The following is a 24,575-nucleotide window of genomic DNA, read 5'->3' as shown; positions in this document are numbered from 1 at the left end:
CCAAATGACATAGACTGATATGATTGTTATTTTTCTCAGCAGCGTCCAGGCTTAAGTGGGAGGGATGGACAACCAAAGAAAACATTGAAATCTTTGACCTGCCCTTTAACAAAGGTCTCACTGATGTGATATTGATTCTGGGTTAACAAGAAAAATCCACTTTCTTCTACTTTTTTGAGTCTCAGTTATCTCATTATTGAAATGAAGTCATGGTGGATCTTATCAGAATATTTTTTTTTTTCTGGTGAATTGCGGACTTCTTTTACTGAAAGGAGACTTGCAAAAATGGAAGCAATTCTTCTGAAGAGGTCCTATGTATGAATCAGTACTTAGACCCGGTGCCTGAAGGGACCGGTCTGGCCATAGGATCACTCATCCTTCCCGGAGTCGGGCCACCAGTACAGCCCCAGCGCGGGTGAGGACAGCCCTGCTGGCTCTGCTAACCCTCTCTCATCAGCCTTGTTGTAGTTACAAGCTGAGCAGGGCTCTCCCACAGCAGCAGCTGAGACTTTCTGGCCTGCGCTCTGTCTCCTGGCTGCTTGGCTTGGAAAGTGGCCACTGTCACTTCGTTTACCTATAACATCCATCCCAAGCTTGTGCAGCAGGGCAGGGGAAGGAGATCCTCAGGCACAGCCAGACAGGGCATTCAGGGCAGCACCTAGATCAGACCTTCAGGGGAAGAGAGGAAACATTTGAGTCTCATGTGAGATGTGTTTAGAGAATATCTATGCCTTTTGCTTCCTAGCACAGATTTTTCTTAGTGTTGCTTAATAATATCATTTAAACTTCCCACTTTGGGGAACTTTAAACGTCAAACATAACAAAGCTAGAGAGAATAGACTAATGGACCCCTGTGTGCCCATCACCTAGCTCTTGTTGTCAATGAACTAGGGCCAGTCTTGTTTTGCATAATATTCCTCACCTAGGCAAATACTCAAAATGAGGATATTTTCAAAAGAACTGATTTGATCTAGGGATGATTTGGTGGAGTGAATCTATCATAGTGAGAATCCATAAAGGTGTGTCGTTGAGTGAGGCTGTCATGTGAAGGAGGCCAAGAACATGTGCATTTGAGGACCACAAAAAGAACAAATTGTGGGTTAATGAAGATTTTAATATTCAAATAACAAGAACTTTCAAACAATGTCATTGGGTTGAGTAAGAGCATGAGGGGAAAATAAGAAGGAAGAACACAGCTGACTCTGGAAAAATAAAATGTTATTAAAAAAAACAAAACAAAACAGACAAAACATCCACAATGGTACAAACAAAAAGAGGGTGGAATTAAAAAGACATACATAGCCGCTGATGGATATGGACGTGGATATGTTTGAGTGTAACGCATAACATCCAGCTAGAAGCCAGCAGGTAAAGATAAATTCTCAGGGAACAATAAATTTTAGTCCCATGGGCTGAAATCTGTAAACACTGACTGTTTTTTTTCTCCTGGAGGCTGGCCATGACCATAATCTCCAGGGAGAAATGTGTCCCCAAGCCAATTGGTCTCTTTTCTATGTGACATCCCATTGGGTATTTGGTTCGAATATTTCTGATTTTGTTGTTGTGGAATTGGTTTTTATTTTAGTTGGTGTGATGTTGATATTTTCAGAAAAAAAAAAAAAACCTTTTCTTAACGTAGAAGAAATTGCATTCTCTTGGGCATTTTTACTCTGTCTTCAGGATATGTCTTGAAACATATCCATAATTCGATGAACACTAAAGTCTCACTAATACCTTTATTCATTCAATAAATAGTCATTTATTGTCTATCACGTGTAAGATGCCAGTGGAGGCAGTGAGGTGTATGAGCCTCTTTGTCACCCGAGGGGGTTGCAGACAGCTCTGGGGGCAGGCAGCTGCCGGTCTAGGCAGTATGGGATCAGTGGTGCCCATCCCTACGGTGTTGGTGCTCAGGATGGGATGGTCCACTTGGCTGTGGTCGGTGGTGTCGGGGCACTGAGGCACATATACTGGGCATCTGGCAGAGGGGCAGCAGACAGTATGAGCCCACCTATGGAGGAGGACTCCTGAATCCAAATTCCAGCTCTGTATTTACTGATCATATGAATCTTGGACATGTTATCTTCTCTTTACTTTCCTTTCCTTATCTAGGATGCTCCCAGATGCGCCTGCCTCTGGGAGTGGTCGTGAGTGAGAGTGTGATGAGGCCCAAGGAAGTGATCACTGGTGTCATCACTCTGTTTTGGCCCAGTGGGACCAGTAGCCTTGTGACCAGGGGGACTCAGGACCAGCCTGTAGGTGCCCCGAGTCATGGCAGGGGAACACAGGCTACCAGGAAGCAGGGGGGGCGATGGCTGAGCTAAGTCCTCGAGAGCATGGGAAACACGGTTCAGAGAGGGAGGATGCTGGCTCCCATGAACCCGGCAGCAAGTGAAGACTGGTGGGTTCATGGAGTGGAGTACGTGGTCCTGAAGGAGTAAAGGAAGCAGGCAGGAAGCAGTGCTGTCCTGAAGGGACCTGGCATCTCCCTGTCAGGGACCAAAGAAACCTTGGCTTGCTGCATTTGAATCCCAGACTTGTGGACCTTGCAAGTCATCTGTTCTTCCTCTCACAGATGGAAAAGGTTGGAGAGGTGGAGTGCCAAACCCAAGGCCACACAGCTGGTTAGGAGGGAGGCCAGCACTTGAACCTGGTTTTCTGCCTCCTAGCTCCCAACCTTCTTCCTCAGTTGGTGGCTTTGTGTAGGTAATGAAATAATAGGCACACACGAAGCACCTAGCCCCTGCAAAGTAGCTGGCTGTTCCCTTCTGGACAAAGAAGGAAAGAATCCAGGCCGAGGGATAAATTGCTTCGGGGCTGTCATTGTGCATAGTGACTCAGGCTGTTACTTTATATCCAACCTTCTTGTAAGGTCAGGGAATGACAAGACATTATTCACTCTTTGATGTTTGCTAAGCAAATATAAAGTTTGCATGTTGGCCTGCACCCAGTTTTCAGTTTGAGAACTTTCCAGTTGCAGTTTTTGGAGTCGTGGATGAGGTTAAGAGATAGACAGCTGCGATAAGAAAGGGTATATCAGACGTATGCACAACGAACTGTGTTTTAATTGCATCGAAAAATGCTTTTGCCCTGATGTGTTTTGGTTAATGCCTTCCACGGCATTTGTAAAGAGGCTGTAAACAGAAACCCCATAATGGAGCAGTCTTTAAAATAGGTGTCTATTCTTGGTTGGAAGAACTTCAGAAGTGTGCTTCCTTATTAAAGAAAGACTGCGTGCTTTTCTGCTTTGAAGAAAATGACTGCAGATTTATGGAACTCATGACAATCAGAAGCCAGGCATTGGCACAGAGTTAAGACTGATTGGGAGGTTAAGTGACTTACATTAACATGGAAAGAAATGCCTCTTTTTGGAACACTGCTTTCTATTTATTTCTAGCAGATAATTTGACTTGCAGCAGTGTATCAAAGGCTTAGCCTGCTCCTTGTTTTGTTGGCTTGTATCCTTTCCGTTCTTTTCTACTTCAGGATGGAATTTTGAGTTGATCTAAACCTAAGAAATTACTAAACATGAAGCTAAGGAGAAATGTTGCCTGGCACTCTAATCCTTCTAGGGGGCAAGGAGGAAAGAAGTGAGGAGAGAGGGCTTCTTTCCTTAGGCTTCTTGGGCCATGACTCAGCCAAGAGAATGAGTGAGTTACTCACTTTCTCTTTGCCATAGTTTTCCCATTTGTGAAACAATTTTAATAATACCTGGGACTGTGGGCTGTGAAATAATTTTATCCCCTCAGGAAAAAAAAAAGAGCTATCAAACTATGACATGATTAAGTAATACATAGCTTTTGATTTATACTAATATGCCAAGTTTCTTGCAATATTTTTTTGGCCAGCTTTCTGAAAGAAATAATTTGATTTTCACAATTACATCGGCTGCCCAGCCCATGATGAATGAGCACAATGGCTATGTGACTCAACAGAACACAAATTCTTCTCCAGTGTGATGGTTCTTATTGTTCGAAGCAACTAAATATGTAGATGACTGTGTTCAGCTTCACTATTTTTTTTTCTTTTGTTTTCGGTCTTGTCTCATCAGATACGCATTCCAAGAAATTACCTTAAGATTTGTTTCACCATTAAAGCGACATTCCCAGCTGTGCTCCAATCAACTGGATAAAAGCAGAGAAGCCATCAGAAGTTGTTCCTGGTTGACTATCACCTTTCAAAGTATGTGTATGTGGGAAAAAGTCCTCATCCCTCTCCGACTATTGTTAAAAATAAGTAATGATGTATTATAAGATGCTTTTCATGCCAGAGGGTTCCGAAATGTTTTGCAACTGTGCATATAAACAGGAATTACTTCACCAGCCACTGAAATGTGGCCACCTCTTGGACAAAATGTGGCAGCTGTTTAATAATGCATAGCAACATTCCAAAACAGTCGAGGCTTGGAAATGAGGGGCAAACTTGCATCCAACTAAAATCACCTGGGAAATTTCCTGGGCTGAGTTGTGCTGTGTTGGGAAGGATCTTTTGTAACCACAAGAGGCCAGGACATTAGTTTTATGTCTCCCTAGGAAATTCAGCTCCATTCTGTTTAGTGCTGGCTCATGGTCACCTGCTAAATCATCCAGATCCCAGACCGCAAAATGATGGACATTCCTCTGAAGTGTGGCCAGTTTTCCACACTGGCTGATGGAAGAGGCTGGGCAGTGTGGAGAGGTGGCCTTGGATGAGGATCATGGTGACCTGACCCCTGCAACAATATTTGGAACTGTTAATGGCCCAGGGTGATAGAAGAGAAAGCTGTGACCAGTTCTTCCTGGTCACTATAAAATATGTTCTCTGACTTCAGAGATATTTACCACAAACTCATCAACATTGAGTCTACTCTGTGCTTCAGTGTACCAATGTGCCGTAGTATGTCAAAGAAGATCTAGAAGAGCCTCTTTTTGGATCACAATTTCATTAGCAAAAATAGCTTCTCCTTTAGGCAGAACAAGAACTCAATTTACAAGTGGATTAATCTTTTCCAGATAGGTTTAATTTAGGGAGAAGCCACACTCCTGACCACTTGTATTCCCTCATGCCTTTGTTTTCCCAGTTTAGTGTGATTATTTTTATGGCTAAAAGAGAGGGATGAACACTACATAGTAAAACCCATAGCAAAAGAGAGGCAGTGAGGGCAGTCTCACAGGAAATTACAGCTGTACACACATTCATGAAAAAAGAAGAAAGATCTCAAATGAATAACCTAGTTTTTAGGTTATTAGGTGATTCTTTGGAAAGATCAATAAAGTTGAGAAACTTTAGCTAGGTGAGTAAAAAGAGAGAGCAATAAAGAGAGAGAGAGAGAGAGAGCAAATAAGAGTGGCAGGGACTTGTTTCATTCTTAGGCACTGGATGGTACCAGGCTGGTCTCTTGATTCATCTGGAACTGAGAGCCTTTGTAGGATTCTCTTAGAAGATGGGGGGTGGTGGAGGGTCCAACGTCATTCCCGCAAGGCTGCATAATACAGGTCAGATAAGACAGTATGTATCACACCTCAGTTATTCTTCTATGAACAAAAAGGGAATCATAAACATCGAAGGCAATCTTACAGTGGAAGAGAGAAATCTGGAGCTGGGCTGGAGGGTGGAGGGTTTAGTAAAATCAGGAGGAACCGATGGTGGTGGGATGACCTTTAGAGAATGATTGTCTAACCAAACTCTTGGCTCACAGCTCTTGCTGGTGAATCCATTCCTTTCCTTGCCCTGAATCACTCCCTGGGACCAGCAGTCTTGTCTTCTCAAAAGCAGGCGTCAGGGCTGTTGTTCTAATTCACCATATCCTGGTGACAGTTCTGATTCTCCATGGAGAATTCCACTTTCCTAAATAGGTCCAAATTAAATATTGACTTTACTAATTTTAAGTCATTTTGCCCATAGACAAATGTGCTTTCCTAAGGTCATTTTGAAGAAATGTTTTTGCTCAATCATGAGGATGCTACTCTTACTATGTGAGATTTCATGGACATGAGCAAAAGACATGCCTGTAGCATCCCTCCCTGGTGGATGGACAAAGTCCTGGGCCCTGGAAACACTATCCTTGATCAACACTGAAGAAAGTGCTGGACTGTTATGGGTGTGTCAAATTGTGTCTGCTTTGTTAAGGTGATCCTCTTTCCTTCCTTGCAACATCGGATCCTTCTCTGAGTTCTGATGCTTTGTCTTGTCTTCCCCAGCCCTGATTGGGAAGAACAGCACTTCTCCCTGGGCCATTAGTAGAGACTCCTGATTTCTTTTTTTATTTAATCCCACCTGATCCAGTGCCAGAGACTTATTTCTACACAGGTGGCAAGGTAGTCCAGTTCCAGAAGGGCTCCCCACTGACCACAGAGTGGACACCAGAAGTCAGCCCCTGCCATTCGAGAAGCACTGCAGTCTAGGGAGGACCTACTTTTCTAGACTCCTGTCCTGATCTTCAACTCCCTCCTCAACACCATGTGACCAAGCCATGCAAGACTCGTGATTTCCTGAACTTGCTACCTTTTCCTTTTGTGTCTTCATGTGATCCCAGCTCTGACTGGTATCTTAGCTGCGGTTTCATGAGGGACACTGAGCCAGAGCCACCTGGCTAAGTTGTTTCTGGATTCCTGGCCCACAGCACTGGGATAAATGAATGTCATTGTTTTAAGCTGCTACTTGGGGGAAATTTGTCACAGGGCAATGGATTCCCCTCTCGGCCTGCTATTGTTATACATGAGAAGAAGGATACAAGCAACCACTCCCTTGTTGCTCAGAGTAGGCCAACCTGTGAGCACAACTGCTATGACAGAACAGCCCTCGCCACACTTGACAACATGAGCTTTGTGTTGACCTTCAACCAATGTGTACCTGCGTTCAACCGATGGGTATTTAGAGGTGCTGTGCTCTCATCAAATTTGGGGAATGGACAGATGCAAATGAAAAGAGATAGGACCTGCATGAGTCACGAGGTGGAGGAAGCAGAAGCAACTGCGGGCTTTGCTGAGCGAAATGCATCTGTAGTGTCTGAATGGCTTTTCTGCTTCTCTCTGTCAGAAAGGACAGCAGAGTGGAGAGAAGATGGGTATTTTGAGACAAGGGCGGCTATTTTGAAAGTCCTCACAAACAATAGAATGTGTTCATGTTTGTGTGGTTTGTGTGGTAGCCCAAGAGGCCAGGGCACTGAGAGGTCTGATGGGAGCCAAGGCTTGGGTTTTCCACCCAGCCATCTGACTACTGCCCTGTGTCAGTCTGTGAAGCCATCTCAGGAAGAACAACTGAGGAAGGCAGCGAAGCCCCGGAGTTTATAGCCTCTTGTCTGTGACCTGCAAGCCCACATGGGAACATGGTCCTCGGTGCACTGCATCATCTGTCTTCTCCCCCTGTTGCCCCTTTCCTGCCACCATTACCGGGGTCCTCAGGTCTGGCAGTTACTGGGTGCCTGCCCAGTATGTTCCCGGGGTTCACGCCTTTCCTGATCTATGAAGATGTGAGTACAGGAGGGAATTTTTACACACCTTCTCTAACACCTTACTCAACATGTTTTCTCACCTGGGAGCATTAATACTGTAAGCCTGTCCTCCATGGAAAGAGACGATTCTCAACAGTGTGTAAAGAAATCTGGATTTTATTCTGAAGGTGATGTGAAGACCTCAGCAGATGGCATAACAGGATTATTGCTCTGGTATGCTAGTGGGGTGTGATTAGAGGGGGATGAGACTGGAACTTGGGTGGGGGGATCAATTAGGAAGTGTGATACAGTAATCCCTGGGAGGGATGCCCAGGGCCTGACCTAAAGCGCAGGCTGGAAGCAGGGGTACCTGGCAACTGCCTATGCTTCCTGTGCAAAGTGACTGAAGTTGTTGTGATTGGGATCTTCCTCTGCCATTTGGTGATTGTTTGTGAAATGCCCACATTGCAGGTGCTGTGCTGTGCTGGTGAGAACTGGTGCTGCTCAGGCCCTGGTTCTGCCCTCAAGGGGCTCACAGGGGCTTGCTGGGAGACATTCCTGCCAATGTGGGCAAAGCAAGCTCCCTTGAATGGTAATTATGCATTTCACGCAGGCTTAATAAGATAGTAGACATATGAAGTAAAAGCAGGATAATTACTTAAAATTGAGGCAAGACATTTCTTTATATCCTAGGTATTAATGGTTAGTGATAGTGTCTTTTAAGACCTTCTCTCTTTGAGTCATTTTTAATACACCAACCTTAGTCAAGGCAGGAAAAAAAAAAGGTTGCAATAGTAGTATCTTCTGTTCAACCAACCCACCTCAATGGTCTCTTCCAGAAATATTTTTTTTCCACAGTCAGCACAAGTACAGTAAGCACTTATGCAGTATTTTTTTTTTTTTAATATTCAGGACTCTTTATACTTACTAATTACTAAACAACAAGTACCACAATTCCCCACCCCCAACCCCCTGGAAAAAGAAAAAAGAAAAGAAATAAAAGAATTTGTTTCGTTTCTTGGATAGGAACACTTGATCTCTTTTTGTGTGAGTTTTATAGGATTTCCCTTCTTCAGCTTTGTTGTATGAGTATATATCATTTTTCTGGGTTGGACTGGCTGGGAAGGGAGGCTGAGGGAGCTGCTGGCATGGCTGGCATGGATGATGATGGATCTGTGGCAGGGAGGCAATCTCTCTTGACCTGGGCTAAGCTGAAGACCTGTGTGTGCTGGCACCCAGGCAGGCCTGTCCCCAAGCTCTGGGCCTGGTTTCCTGCTGTGAGCTGTGGCCTGGGGCAGGAGCTGAGCTGGGCTGGGCTCTCAGCCATGACTCAGCACCTCTCACAGGACCACCCCTGACCACAAACCAGGCTCAGTAATGGGTTGACTGACTGACTCAATAAAAAGATGAAAAACTTTCTCTTTCTGCATCCCTCTTGCAGGAGAGGCATGTGGGGGTGTGTGTGCTAAAAATTGCTGTTCTTATAATGGTAGGCATGACCATAATGATAACAGGAGTTCTTCAGGAGCCATAGTAAGGAAAGAGAAAGAACCAAGTACCCTCGTTTATCCCAGGGATTTTATGAAAGCTCTGGTTTGTAGGTCCTGCCTCTCCTCGGACACAGCTGCTCCTGGATGAGCACTAAAGGATCCCTAGAATTAGACTTCCAACCACTTTTCGGGACTCAGCTTCCATTAACTTTCTATAAGAGCCTCCTTCATCCGCTCCCCTTTCCCTTCCAGCTCTGAACCTTTGGCCACTTCACTCCCCAGGCTCACAATGCTCTTTCACTTCCTTCCTTATCCTTTGGAATCCTTCTACCACCTCATGGACTCTCCTGGTTATCACAGTGAATTCAAGCAAAGTATTTAGCATGAGACTTGGCCTATAGTATAAGCCTTGGCTCTCACTGGGCCCTGCAGTCATGGTAGTCGCGGAAAAGGCTCAGTCAGCAGGAATTCACACAGAATAATGAGCTGCTCAAATAAGAAGTTCATTCTCACTCCTCCGCGCTCAGAATCATTTCTGTTGTTTCAGAATAGTCAGGTCTAAAGATGACTGACGAAGCTAGTCATTCCTTAGACGAAATGTATTTTGGTGATTCCTGGTTTGTTTTTTTAAGAAGTTTTTATTTTTTGAAGATTGCCCAGGCTTTAGAAATATTTTTCTTCATTGCGTTTCTGTGAGGTTTGAATTGGTGTGTGTGTGTGTCTTCACTCACTGTAAATCCCCAGATTCTTTGAGGTTCTGATGACGTGAGAGCCAGACTCCAATCGCCTCCCTGAGATCACAGTCTAAATGTGGGTTCTTGGAATTCTCTTTTTTTGGAGCTTAAAACTGAAGATCTCCAATGAAAGAAAACATAATTTTAAATTCCCTCAATGTGTTTTTATAGATATAGATTCTTTATGTAATTTGTAAATCGCTTTGATAGGTGTTATACATATTCTTAACTTTCAGGTCATCAGTCTAAATGTCATAGAGCGTCTTGTTACTTTTCTTCATTTTATGGGTGGGTAGGTGAGTATTTGGGTATAAAGGTGGTGAATTCAAAAGTAGAAGTTGCAAGTGATGAACATTTTCTTAAGTAGAAGTTGCAAGTGATGAACATTTTCTTAAGTAGAAGTTGCAAGTGATGAACATTTTCTTAAATTTGAGAAGGGGCTGAGTGAGCCAGGTTTAACAAAACCAGACTTGTTCTAACAACAACAACAAAAAAGCCTGTAGAAGACAGAGAAACCAGGTGGTAAGTTCTGGAAAGATGGGGAGAATACCCCCCAGTTCTAATATTTCTTTCCTCCTCCCTCTTCCTCTTCTTCTTCTTCTTCTTCTTCTTCTTCTTCTTCTTCTTTTTTTTTTTTTTTTTTTCTGTTCTTGGTGAAGTGAAGGGAGAGGCAGCAAAGACCAAAATGGCTTGCTTCCTTTAGAAACACTGCTCATCCATCCAACTGACATCATGGGAGGAAATCTCCCTGCCTATTTTTGGGGTGGTAATTCAAACCTAAGTGTAAGAACTGAAACCCTCTTCCACTTTGTAAGGTCACCAAGAGCTATTGTGCAAATCACTAGCTCTCTGGAGGTTTTCAAGGAGTTGTTTGTCTTTCTAACAACAACCCCCATAAATCAGTCGTACCACTGGAGTGTCCTCAGCCATCAGAATTAAGTGTGAGCTTTCCCATCACTGGGAATCAATCAAAATCAACCAAGAGGATCAGATGGTAAGGTGGTGAAATCACAGTCGAAGTGGGGGCGAATAGAAAATCTGAGCCTGGGTGGGGCCTCTGGTTCCCCTTTGTGAATGTACTCTCTCCACAGAAGCTGGGGGTGTGTTTTCACTTCCTATTATTTTAGTAGGTCATCATTCTGTGCGAGTGAGTGCTGACCTTCCCCAGTGTCATCACCAAAGTACCTCTGCATCAGGACACTGTGAACAGCTTTGGTTTTAGAAGAAGGATGCTGACTCTGATTTGTTTGTTTGTTAGGTTAAGCGTCATCTGACTTTCATGAGATGGTGACAGTGGATGGAAAGTGAAAAACTGAGATGCCTGGGTGGCTCAGTGGTTGAGCGTCTGCCTTTGGCTCAGGTCATGATCCCGGGGTCCTGGGACTGAGTTCCACATCGGGGCCCCCAGAGGGAGAAGCAGTCTTGCTTCTATGTCTCTGCCTTTCTCTCTCTCCCTGTCTCTCATGAAGAAATAAATAAAACCTTAAAAAAAAAAATAAAGAAAGTGAAAAACAGTTCAACAACTGGAGCTGTGTTTTCTAATAGGTGAGAGAGGGTGTGAAGGGGATTTATTTTCCTCAAATGAATGAATTAGTATCTTTGGCTGATTCTTTGGGGTGATGGAAATAAACTCAGGACACCCCTTCTTTATCTGGATAGAGCTACTGTTGTATGTCCATTATGAAAGATGAGCCATGGTCACCAATCTATTTCCACTTTACACTCATTTTCTTTGTGGTATTTCTTTCCTCTTTCTCATTTTTTCAGTGAAAAAAAAAAGTTTCATTGGAGAGATGTATAAGAAAGTGTTATTATGACTAATTTTCTTTTTTTTCTGGTTCTACATCATGGAGAGCTATGATGTTTCTCATCGATGTTAAACTTTTTCCCTGAGGTTTTTGTACTGAGGCATTTATTCATTTGGAAAATGTTAGTGTAAAGTACAGGGACTTTGGAATCAAATCTGTTTCTCTCGTTATTAGCAGGGCAGGTTGGCTAGCCTTCCTGATGCTCTTTCCTTCATCGATGAAGTGGGAAGAATAATTTCGATTGAGCAAAATCATTACGGGTTTAAAGAGTGTGTGTGTAGCCCCTGAAACAGCACCTGATGGGTTGTGGGCAGTCAGTGAGTGGAGCGGTGATGCTGATGCTCTAATGCTCGCAGCCAGAGCACTGGCAACAGTAGACACTACTGCATTGACTTTGTTACCACAGTAGTAATGCTACTGGTGTTACGCATACCTTTTTCTTTGCCCTTCACCATAACTCATTTGACTATTTTTATCCAGGAACAAAAGGGAGACACTGAGCTCTCCCTGCTTTTAAAGTGTAAACCGAGAGTCCTATGATTTTTAACATAGTTGAGGTGTTTTGTAAATGGAATACTTAAAATAAAGATTCCTTATGATTTGGGTCATGGAAATTCAATAATTCGTGGCTGCCTACAAGACACTGTGCTATAATATTCTTATTCAAATAGATTTAAAAGCTATTCCCTCTCTGACAGAGGTGAATCATTTGCAATGGCAATTATTATTGCTTCCAAAGAAATGACTGCATTGTTGCTGAAAATAATCAGGCTACATTTCTCAGTAAGTTGGTAAACAATGAAGGTCACCAGAAAATGTTAACAATGACGAGCTTTCAACACCCACATCATTTTAGTGTCTGGCATTTTCTTTCTGGTGACTTCACTGGCAATCTCTGTATCAGTGACATTTAACTTCTGTACCTAGTAGAGTAAGTTTTCCCAACCAGGTCTTACATCTCAAGCCCTGTACGTATTGATCACATAAAAGAAATCAGAACACCAGTTCCCTTATTCTCATTTTGAAGGTATAATAGTAAAAATGGCTTACATCATGGGTTATGGGCGAGGGTGAGCAATTACATTAGTGCACACTTGAGAATTGGGTCTTCTCTTTGATTGGGTCTTCTCAGATGGGAGGCATTTGTTCAGAATAGGAGACATTTGGCCTCTATCTAATCCTGGGAAATGGACGAGGATTTGAGTGGGAAGAAGACATAATGGGGAGCAGAAGCAGTTGCCCACCAGGCTTGGAAGGCTCCAGAAAGTTATGGGTGGAAGTGAGAACAAGGACTATAAATAAGCTAATTCTGAAAAGGGACAGGGAGTGCCTGCAAAGACTCCAGTGTGCAGTTACAAAGAGAATCACCAACTGATTTTAAGGCAGTGCACTTATGTTAGAAATTGGGCACAGTTTGGCTCTTTAGTGATAGAATAAGGCTGCTGGCAGGAGTGGGGGTGATAGTGCAGGAACTCATCCCTCCCTTACCATTTCCTACATCACCCCCTCCAGTGAGTTGGGGAAAGCTTTGGAGTGCACTTTTATTATGGGAATAATTCAGGAACAAAATGAAACCAAAAGTGGCCCAAATTCAGTTTAACAAAAAATGCAGTATTAAAGCCTTTTATGAAGAATTCTTTCTAAATCCTTTGAAATCTAATTCCTGGGGCTCAAATACTTCTTAGAGTTAATATATTAAGAATCTCTCTATTTTTCTAGTTTCAATATATTATTTAATATCAAAGTTCTAATAATATACTTTTAAATATTGGAAGGCAATCTTTCTATCTATCTATCATCTATCTATCTATCTATCTATCTATCTATCTATCTATCATCATCATCATCATCTATCTATCATCTATTTGCTTTCACCATGAAGATTGCAATGTCCCTCATCTGTGCAGAATAAACTACAAAACAGTATCTAGAAGTGGTGATTCAGGGTAAACAGTGGTTTAAGAACAGGTTGTTGAACAAACTAGCTTCTCTCTTAACAGCTTTTCAAGGGCATGTGGTCCTAAGTATAAAGGTATGTGGCCAGTGAATTGTTGGAGATGAAAGCTGTGGATGGAGATCTGAAAATTTCATCCCTCTTGGACTATAGGAGCTCAACAGTGTCAGCTGGGATGGTTTTTCTGTGACAAATTTGAAATTTGAGCATGTGGGTACATGTCACTGATTTGAGCTCTTAATGAACATGTAAGATGGACATCTCACCAAAATTTTCCCTGTATTTGGAAGTAATTGGTAACATGATTCCATCCTAATTGACAGCATCAATCCCAAGACCATGTACACATAGTGACTGAATTGACTCCAGTCTCCAGTATTCTAGATGGTTCCTGTAGCTCAGGCTCATTTCTCACTTAAGTGTATTAAATTGAATGGACAAGTACAAAAAACCCATGTGGGCCTGATGTATCATAAACAGAGGCCTTCTTAAAGGATTCATTTTCTCAGTAAAGGAACAAGAAAAAAAGTTTCAATTCTGTTTCCTACCCCTAAATTACAGAATAGTGAATTGGAAATGGTCCTAGGCCTATAATCAGAAGCACTAGACCCGAGTCTCAGTTTTGGGAGGCAATACCAAGTGATTCTGCGGCCCACAGAAGATTGCTTAATCTGCTGGACCCTGGGTGCGTCCTGGGTGGTACCCGGCACGGTGCTGGCACTTTTACAAACATTATGTCATTTAGTGCTAACGCCACCAACTTCTTGCTTCCTTCTGCATAAACTAGACTTATGAAGAATAAGTTAAGATGTAAGATATATTTTTATAAGATAATAAAATAAGTGATGCTCTGTTTTGAGTGCTTTCTATATGCCAGGCACTTAACCTATATGATGTACATCAAGCACCTTCCAACTATCATCCTACTTAACCCTTAGAGTAACACTATGAAGTGGGTACTGATTGAGATGATAAACCTTAGGTCACAAAGCTAGGAGGTGATGGTCAATCCTGAGCTATACTTTGTCATCTTTTACCAGATCTATATTTAGCTTCTTGGAACTCTCTTGGAGGACATATTTTCTTTCTTGGAATGATGAAGTAAAGGCACAGTGAGTAATGAAGATATTAACATTTCTAATCATTCTTCAGGTTTGATACTTTTATAAATATTTCACAATTCTCTTTTTATGTGTACCACAGAAGCCTAATATAAACCTAGAATGTTCTAGAGATCATATTTGCATCTTATCAGGAGGCGACACCTTGCTTCTTCCCTCACTGCCTCAGCTGTTTACAGCCCTGCTCCCTAAGGCCCTGTGGGTCACTGTGACTGGCTCCAGAAATTTTTTTTTTCATTTTAACCCTATCATCAAAGGGACAAACTGATGAAATTCTTAGAGTCCACGTGTACACTTGCCGTGGTGCTGTACTCTCTTAAGTGAAGGCATGTTTCAGACTTTGGAAAAACCCTGTTCGCTCAGCTGCAATTCCATCAGATGTTCTGTTTTGATTTTCTTGCTGTTGCTGCTGTGCTGTTACTTTCCCTCCAAACACTGAGGTTAAGAGAGATAAACCTTCAAGAGTACGCTTCACTAAAGCATTTGGACTGTTCTGGCAGAAGAGAACCCACAAGTCCAAAAATGAATGGACCTCTCGAAACAGCGCATAGCTTTGCCATGATCTCATTCTATCTCTTGTTCCACAAAAAGAACATATTCTCCAGAATATCTCTTATCAGAGATAGAGAGAAAAGACATAATCTGAGATGGCTAAAGTTTTAGGGTGACAGTAACATAGGATAAAGTTATTTAATAAGTGACTAAGGTACAAAAACTCAATAAAGTGATACACTTTATGTTCGTAGTCATAAAAAGTGTTTTTTCCTTTGTTGCACACACTGGCTGCTTATATAGCTTCCCAAACTTCAATTTCTGTTGTGACCCAAAGGATTTGTCTAACTTCTTTTCTCCCTTTCTTTAGCATTTCAAGGCCCAGCACAGACATTTCATATCAGAGAGCTTTCTACTGTGTTTCTTTCTACTGTGTTTCTTCTGCTGATGGAAGGGAGAGCAGGAGGCAGGATCTTCAATGGTACACAAAACGGTAGAGAAAGGTACAAAGGTACCTTCAAATGGTAGGAGGAAGGTGTGATGAAAGGAAACCAAAGAATAGCACATCTCCTCAGGCACTTAAAATTGAGTGGTGATGGGGGTCCTCTTGAGGTGTGATCAGGGCTCCCCAAGAATGAGGGCAGAAGAAGCCAGTTACTGAGGAGAATGGGGGCCCAAGCTTCCAGGAACAGGACTGGAACTTAAGACTCACCATGAGTTCATTAGGCATGGAGAGTCCAAGCCAGGACAAGAGACCCTGAAGACCAGTAGATGTCACCAACACACATCTGAGGACCAACACACGGTCCGAGTGCAACTGGCCTTCCAAAATGAAGATATGCCAGTCATCTCCCATCCCTCACACTTGGGTACCAAATTAGGGGGTTGAGTAAGAGGGAGCAGCTGATAGGAATGGGGCATTTTAATCTGAGAAAAGCTGGGTATTGCTTTAAAAGGAATGTTTCAATGATCTGATTTAAAGGCCGGGCTTCACATTTTCAGGCACAGTTGAGTTTAAATGCATAATGAGTGAAATTTGCAGTTTCATCACACCTGTTGCTCCCAGATAGTGAGTCTGCAGATGGCATATCATCAGAGGAGGCTGAGTCCCTTTTGGGTCCATCCAAATCACACCATAGCACAGCCTTCTTTGCTATCTCTACCTAAGTGACCCAGACCCTGTGGTCTGTACAAAGCCTCCCTTGATAGTAAAACATCATATGTTAGATGAATCGGCATCTCAGAAATATGTTGGATAAACCAGAGGTCTAACCCAGAGACCTTTCTGAGTCGTCAGTAAATCCCGTTTGGTACACTAAATGTTTTCTGCAAATCCTCACATCCTCTCCTATGGCCTTATTTAGCTCCTTCCTTTGTTCCTCTGTCCCTTGGTCCCCACCAGTAATCATCTCAGACTTTATATGGAACATACCTGCTTTTCCAGTGTGGACTTCTTTTTGGAGGCTCTGAAATGAGAATGACTCACTGACATGAACATGTCTCAAACACTGGTGTTATGGCTCGGGCCACCTTCGGACCCCATGCCTTCAGTGGCTGTGCTGTCACTGTCTGACCCCAACACAAAGTTCAGCTCCTCTGAGCTCTGGAGTCAGGCCTTGTCAAACAACTGGAATTAGAGAGAAGTTCACTCTGCTCTTATTGGGCCCAGAATCGAGATCGGGATGAGATCCACAGATCTGGGCTCAGAACTAGTAAAGGTCTGAGCTGGTCAGCTGGGAAGGAAGGCCTGGGGCATGACCCCCTGTCTCATTCTATCCTGCTACTTACAGTCCCTGACATCACAATGTGGAGACAGCAATCAACAGTCGCTGTGCATGCCCTTAGTAGCTCTTAACAGACAGTCTGGGAAATACTGTTCCAGAAACACCGCTGCACTATGGAATTATTTTACACAGGTAACTTGTAGAACCAAAGTTTTTTTTTTTTTTTTTAATGTCATAAAATTTCCATGACTTCAGCACCTGGGAAAGCCATAGAGGCCAACTGGGCATCCCATTAGACAGGTCTGAAGGAGAGCAGATGGAAATTCTGAGAGTCAAGTAAGAACAGATGGGAACTCTGCAGGTTAAACTTGAACTCGAATATTCCGAAGTTCACGTTGCTGAACATAAAACCCCATTAAGCATGTTCCAAGAAAGAGTTAAGCTGACAGGCTGCATGCTGCCCTCCCCCATTATGAATTCACAGTGCACTTAGCTGTCAACAATTCTGTGGCAGGGGGTAAAGAAGCACTTCCTTCCACACTGCCTGCTCATTGGCAAATGACAAAATTTTAAGCTGTACTTTCTCTTACCTGGGACTGAAGGAGGGTGGCTGTGCTATAAACAGGGAGAAAGGATTGGCCTCTTTTTCTTTTTTAGCCGGTTGTTTACCTCTCCCCTATAATTTTCCCCTTCTCCATTTAGACAGCGGTGCACCCAACGGAAGCCCTGCTGGCCAGGCAAGGCTGACCTGCACGCTGGCCTGTCAGAAGCCTCCTAGTGTTTTGAAACGATGTCAACTCATCCCACAAACGTCCCCTGTGTGAAAGAGGCCAAGCTGTCTGACACAGCCGTAGTTGGGGCAAGACGGAACTGGCATACGGTGTGCTGTTAACGGGCTGGATGGATCCACCACCTGCTGTTTCTTCTGATGGTAGAGAACTCTGCAAGACAGGACACAGCTCAGTTCTAAATTCATCCAAGTCCGGGCACCTGGGTGGCTCAGTCAGTTAAGTGTCTGCCTATGGCTCAGTCATGATCTCAGGGGCCTGGGTTCAAGTCCCCAGCTGGCTCCCCACTCAGTCAGCTTCTCCCTCTGCCCCACCCTCTCCCCTTGCTCATGCTTTCTCTCTCTCTCAAAAATAAATAAGTAAATAAATAAGTAAAATCTTTAACAAATAAATACACAAATAAATTCATCCCAGTCTTTTGTAAGGCACCTGAGTAACCCAAGGGAAGCTTTTCCTCTGGTGAAGGAGGCAGTTCCTTACCTTGGTGGTTTGCCTTTTGATGTCATACTAGGAGAGAGAATGTGTGGAGTGGTGGGAATCATAGCCTCTAACAGATGACGTTATGTTGTGTCTCCTCTGCGGGTGGTCCCAACACAACCTGTGTGGAATTCAACACTAGACTTCCCTAGGGGAAAGATGATATATATTTTTTTTGAGATTGAATAATCATATATATTGCTTTGTCATGTCCCTTTTACATTATGGCTTTAAAAAATATGCATACCACTTGAATCTGTATTTGAGAATATTTACAAATATCCAAGGCCTTCTTCTTCCTTTTTTTTTAAACTCCATTTAAAAAAATAAATAAATAAACTCCATTTTTGCTGAGATATAATTCACATAACAGAAATTTCACCAATTTTAGGTATCCATAACACAACTGTATGCATAACCAATTTAAAAACATTTCTATCATTTGCACAACTCCCCCCTCAAACTCACTAGAAATTACTGTCTTTATCCTTTTGCCCCATATTCTGTGGAAATACAAGTCTACCTTTCCTCTGTATGGGTTTGCCTATTCTCATGATTTCATATAAATGAAATGATACATGCTCCTCTGTGATCATATATTTTCACTTAACATTATAGCTTCAAAGTTCATCTGTGTTGTAAGATATGTTAGTTCTTCATTCCAATTTATGGGCTAAATAATATTCCATTGTATGAAAATACCACATATTATTTATCCATTCGCCTTTTGGTGGACATTCGAGTTTCTACCTTTTGGATAATATTTCTGTGAAACTTTGTGTACACATTTTTCTAGGGACATACATTTTTGTTCTACTTCTGTGTATACCTAGGAATGGAATTACTGGCTTAGAAAGTAACTTTATAACTAACATTTCTTGGAACTGGTAAAATGTTTTTCAAATTGGCACCATTTTACATTCCCACTAGCAATGTTTATCAGTCCCAATCTCTTCACATCATGGTCAGTTTCATCTGTGTTTTTTTTTTTTTTTTTAATTATATTGGCCCTCGTGAGTGTAGAGTGATATCTCATATTTCCTTGAAACTAATGATTTTGAGCACAAAAGGTGATAATTATTTAGAGTCAGATAATAAAAAAAGTAAAAATTCATTCAGTTGCTTGAGGTTCTAAATATGGTTTTAAGAATGTGTGGGGTGTTACGCATATAGATACTTCCCAAGGAGTGACATTAAACATTTTAATGGCATGATGGCATAACCAACTATGATAGAGTCTAGTATGATGACACCAGCAGGTATCAGTGGGGCATCTGTGTTGCTGCTAAATCAGTCCACAGAGTTGTACTACTGCCTGAGTACTCGATTTAAAGGTGCAGTATTTTAGATAGTCTCTTTAGAGTCAGGATTGATCAAGGAGTCACTATTGATAAAATTAGTCACTGTTAGTAAAATAAAATAATAGAATAATGTCCAACCCTGAGTGCTTAGTAAATAGCAGCTGATACTCTGATACTATTCTGCATCCTTTAGACTAGAACATAGTAACTAAATGTTTCACTTTCCAATTAATTTTTCTATTTCTATGTTGATAAAACCTCCGTGTTTGAGATGTACCGAGCTTATTTTGAGCATTGAATGTATAATAACCAAGTATAAGTGTCAAGTTGAGGGTTGCTGGTAAAATACAGGATATGTACTTATTTTGACTTTTGGATAGATAACAGAAAGTTGTCTAATATATGTCACAAAGATTGCACAAGATATTACTAAAAACCTATCTGTTGTTTATCTGAAATTCAAATCCAATTGGATTTTTATTTGCTAAATATGGAAATTCCAGCCAGATTAGAAGAAGCAATGGTTAGTTTTGGAGTCATTGACATATTTTAGGAAGGCATGCCACTCAACATATAGAACGTTGTAGCATGGAAACCTGGGGTCAGGCAGTGAATGGGGTGTGCATCAGTATCGACCTGCAAGCTGAACCATGGTATTTTATATTCCACTATACTCTAGGGAGTCTGCATTATTTTCCTTTAAGTGATTTTATCTTATTTGTAACTAAACAGTTTAGAACCAGGCAGGAGTTGTGGAGGCCATAAATGACTGGCTTCCACAAGGTTTGAATGAAATACTCAAACCTCACAGTCTCATTGATGAGAGTAGTTCATGTTGCAGAGTTGGGGTTAAAATTCAGGCTATTTTTATTTCAGAATCCTTGCTCCAGATATCCAGGGATAGACATCTTAGAAACCTGAGACAAAATGACCACATAAGAGGTAGAAAATGAGTCTAGTTCACACCATGCTCTTTGAAAAATGGAGGATTTACAGCTTTTGTGATGGATATGATTATGTGGCTTTATAATTATCATTTTTAATTTTTCATATCTCTTTTATAATTTCAAGTAACAACTGGTTGGCCCAGGAAATACTGCAAGATGGAAAAGGTCCAAGACATGTTTACTAAAAATTTTTGTTAGAAGATATTTGCAACAATATTTGCCCCAAGGGCATGATTATTCAATTAGGCATTTCTCTTGATGTGTTCGGTACAAATGTCATTACTACTCACAGAAGATTTAACACATCAGTAAAAATAGCAAATAATTGGGTCTCTGAAAGAAAAATATTCTTTAATGTGCTTGCTTGGGTAGCTCTGTAGTCTGGCAGGGCGATAGTGGTTAAACATTTTATGGCCAGTGGACAATAGAGCATTTGAACATAGGCAGGCCCTCTTGAAGGCCTATGGAATAGGAATCTGGAATACCACCATCATTAGGGTCCTACAAAAGATCCTACTGACAGGTTGAGGGAAAAACCTAGAATAAAGAACATTTTATTAAAATTGAAAGAAAGATGGGGATCCCTGGGTGGCTCAGTGGTTTAGCACCTGCCTTTGGCCCAGGGCTTGATCCTGGAGTCCTGGAATCGAGTCCCGCATGGGGCTCCCGGCATGCCTGCTTCTCTCTATGCCTATATCTCTGCCTCTCTCTCTCCCTATGTCTATCATGAATGAATGAATGAATGAATAAATAAATAAATAAATAAATAAATAAATCTTTAAAAAAATAAAATTGAGAGAAGGAGGCTGACTTAGAACAAATAATGATTTTTAGCTTCAAGCTTTTAATATTCAGTATCATATCACAAATGTAATTGGTGTTCCCATGTTACAGTTTCTGGGAAAAGAATCACCAATCTGTAAAGTTTCAAAACATAACACACAAACTTCTACATCTAGAAGTCTAGCATATCGCCTTTCTCCATATGTCTAGAAACTCTTGATTTGATGGGGTTAGATATCTGAGGCCAAAGGACTTCACATTTTCTTTTGCTGCTCTTCTGTGCGTAGTGGGTTTTCAACAGTCATGTCTGGGAAAATGTGACCAACTGGGGATTCTGTTTCATTCACAGAAGCCAGCACTGGTTCCAGTAACTGCCCAAGCCAGAGTGGTTCTTCAAGGTAAAGGAAAGAAAAGAAAGAAACCCCTCAGTACTTGCTTTGGACCCCAGTGACCAGTTTTGCTATTCAAAGACTTGATCAGGAATTCTTTCATATATTTATTCCATGGGAATTAATCAAGCATCTACTATGCACAATGCCTGTGAGAGGCACTGTTAAATGATGAACAAAGCAGGCATTCAACCAGCCTCTCAGGAGTCTGTTATTTGTCAGGAAAGACTGATAATTATTGGTAAACAACAATGAAGAAGATAATTCAAGTTTTTAAAAAGTAGAACAGTAAAGAAAAACAAAAGTGTTCTACATTTGAGAGAATGAAAGGGAAATCTATTAAAATATGGTATTTAGTGAAGGCTTTCTAATGGGATTTCCATGATTTAAAATATTTCTGAAGGGTTTTGGATCCATCTCAACATTTGATATGTTCCCAGAATTTTCCCTTTGAAGCAGAACCTAACACTTTACTCAATGAAAAGTAAGTAAAATTTGGATATTTGATGAGGTCAAAATGTCATACAAACAGAAACCGTCAGTTTCAGATACACAGCAAAGCACCCCTTCATTTATAAAATTGCTGCTGGTGGTGACCATTATTAACATCTCACAAAGCAATTTTCACTTTCAACGCACTTTGAGCACCTCAGTGAGGTATCTTTTTAATTAATAGGAAGGAGAGGAATGATTCTAGGTCAAAGATGTTCAAGGTTAACATCATTTCTATGGTAGAGCTAGCTTGATAAACTATGCTCTCTCTTTCTCTCTCTATTTCTCTCTCTTTCAACTCTCCTTTATCCCTGATTCTGGCAGGCACTCCCCCACTCAGCTTAATTACCTTTGTTCCGCTGCAGAAATATTTTGCGTTTTTATTGATTACAGAACCCTAAACTTTGGAAAACTAAGCGTGCTCAATTGCTGGAAAACTATGGGTCTTCCCAGATGGGAGAAATGAAGAAGCTTCATTCTTCAAGTCAACTCCTTAGCTCAACTCCTCAGGATGGGTCTTAGGAAAGATGACACATTTCTTTCTAAACTCTGGAGAGCCCTTGAGGAACCTTCTGCAAAGTGATGAGTATTTGTGAGTTCCTTCAGTTTTTTTGTTTTTTGCTTTTTAAAAATCTTATTTATTTATTTGAGAGAACAAGAGAAAGAGAGAGCAGAGGGAGGGGCAGACAGAGAGAAGCTTAAGTAGACTCCCCGCTGAGCACAGAGCACAACATGGGGCTTAATCTCATGATCCAGAGATCATAACCTGAGCTGAAACCAACGGTTGGATGCTCAACCAACTGAGCCACCCAGGCATAGGGAATCCCTTCAGTTTTTGAGAGTGAGCACTTCATGTGAGTAATAGTTTTTCCAGTGCATTAAAGGCTTTTAAAATTTTCTTCTTCCTCTGTAGGCCAAATCAAAGAGCATTTTCCATATCTCAGGCTCTTGTTACCTCTGCTCATTAGGAAAAGCTATGTTTTCTTTGAATTCTGGTGATGATCCACATATCTAAACAATTTTGACAGTTTTCAGCTGCTGCAGCTTCTACAAGCCAAGAAAACTGAAACTCTTATAGGGCACCCTCCCACCTCTGCCAAACACACACACACACACACACACACACACACACACACACACACATACACAAATAAGCTGATATACTGAAAATCCCAAGGTTTTTCCCAGGCAAGGAGAGATCTCAGGTCATGGGCTGATTTTAAAATGTGAATGACTATAATTTGTAGTATATTGCATACAATGGGCAAAAGGTTTTATTTTTAAATCTTAAAATATCTTTTTTTCCCAACAAATTCAAAATAATTTCATTATTTCTCATATCACTGTAAGGTTAGTAGAACAAATACTATCATTTTTATTTCACAGTTGGGGAAACTTGCCCAGATAATGATGGCTTCCTCTTGTCCTGTGGTTGACTACTGTGCCAAGACCTCTATTTCTAATCTAGTGGTGGTTTCCAGGAGAATTTGCTGCTTCTCTTAGAGTTAAGTTATACTTTTTTGGGGGAGACTCTCAAGTTCCCAAATTCTACATAATTTTAGAAAATTAGAACAAATATCTTACCAGGTCATTTATTGTTTTATAAAATAATTACATGATAATGACCTATTGAATTCTAAGCTTCTTGCTTTTGATTCTGCCGTAAAATCTAGCTGTTTCAAAGTTGGAGCATGCTCAATCTAAGGCTTCAGAGATAGCAATTCTTCAGAGTTTTATCATTGAGATCATTCTCCCATCGATAGGAAGTATTTGTAAGGGGAAAGACTTACTAGTGACTTGTGGATGTCTATAGCAGAAAATTTTTATGCTCTCTGCCCTATGAGATTTTACCTCAGTGTATAATTGATTCAGTGGATCAATGATCATGCTGATGAACAGCTGGTTTTTTCTTTCTCCCTCTGAATTAGTGATTCATGATTTACTTTGGTCTTGTGAAGACACATTCTCTGGTTGTGATGACATACACAAACTATTTGACTGAATTCAGTAAAAATAAAGGAAAATAACTCCTAAAGATGAACAGGACAGTTGAATTCCATCAAGTGCTTATTTTTATTTACATGATCACAGAGGGCTAGTTTGATTGTTTGGCTCTTTCAGATAGGCATCTCAATATCATAAAGAATGGTGATTTAATTATGAAAGTGGACCCTTGTGTTCCCATCTCCTTTTCCCTACAAAATGTGTTTGTCATGAAAGGAACTTAATTTTTAGCATGATTGAATTACCAAATGCTTAAAAGAAACATTTTCATCAGGATTTATCTCTCACAAAAAACATTCTGTTTCCTTAACACTGCAGTGGGTATTTCATTAGGTATCATAAACAGTTTACTTTACAATTTGAAAAGAAAAAAACGGTAACTTGCCCTTGCTCTGGAAGGGTTTTGTAGTTGTGGCTTTCTAGTGGCTATGGGCTGCTGAAGTCAAAGGTCATCGACTTTTCAGATGCTGAGAGTGAAGCTTTTGATTTCTGCTTCCTGGTTTGTGGATGAGATAAGGAAGGATGGAAGGAAGGGGTAGGTGGTGACTTGGAGCTGACAAAACTCTGCCTGAGGATATCTTGACTTCAAATTTTGCCAAAGATTTTTGTAATGCACATTTTGATTTTAAAAGCAAGGGCATTGTTTACTCATGGGGCGTA

The 24,575-nt window shown here is 41.3% G+C and overlaps 2 long non-coding RNA genes across 6 annotated transcripts in view; one reads left to right on the top strand and one right to left on the bottom strand.

The window, feature by feature from the left end:
* Positions 1–206: 206 nt before the first annotated feature.
* On the bottom strand, positions 207–16,580 carry LOC112669534 (uncharacterized). Its single transcript, XR_003142332.3, has 2 exons — positions 16,443–16,580; positions 207–669 (listed from the first exon to the last, which is right to left on the bottom strand). It is a non-coding gene; the product is annotated as an uncharacterized LOC112669534 (long non-coding RNA).
* LOC112669535 (uncharacterized) overlaps positions 14,461–24,575 on the top strand; it is a 63,732-nt gene continuing 53,617 nt past the window's right edge. For 4 of the 5 annotated variants that reach the window (XR_004818325.2, XR_004818320.2, XR_004818321.2 and 1 more), the window contains exons 1-4: positions 16,593–16,926; positions 17,437–19,333; positions 21,380–21,428; positions 22,305–22,503. This is a non-coding gene — a long non-coding RNA (uncharacterized LOC112669535). Of the gene's footprint in view, positions 15,514–16,592; positions 16,927–17,436; positions 19,334–21,379; positions 21,429–22,304; positions 22,504–24,575 lie in introns of those variants that run through there. The other variant, XR_007405897.1, reaches the window with a different exon arrangement.

This window comes from Canis lupus, chromosome 25 (assembly GCF_003254725.2).
Source record: "Canis lupus dingo isolate Sandy chromosome 25, ASM325472v2, whole genome shotgun sequence".
In the NCBI taxonomy this organism is placed as follows: domain Eukaryota; kingdom Metazoa; phylum Chordata; class Mammalia; order Carnivora; family Canidae; genus Canis; species Canis lupus.
Note: the sequence above shows the minus strand (reverse complement) of the source record. Positions and strands in the feature narration are given on the sequence as shown.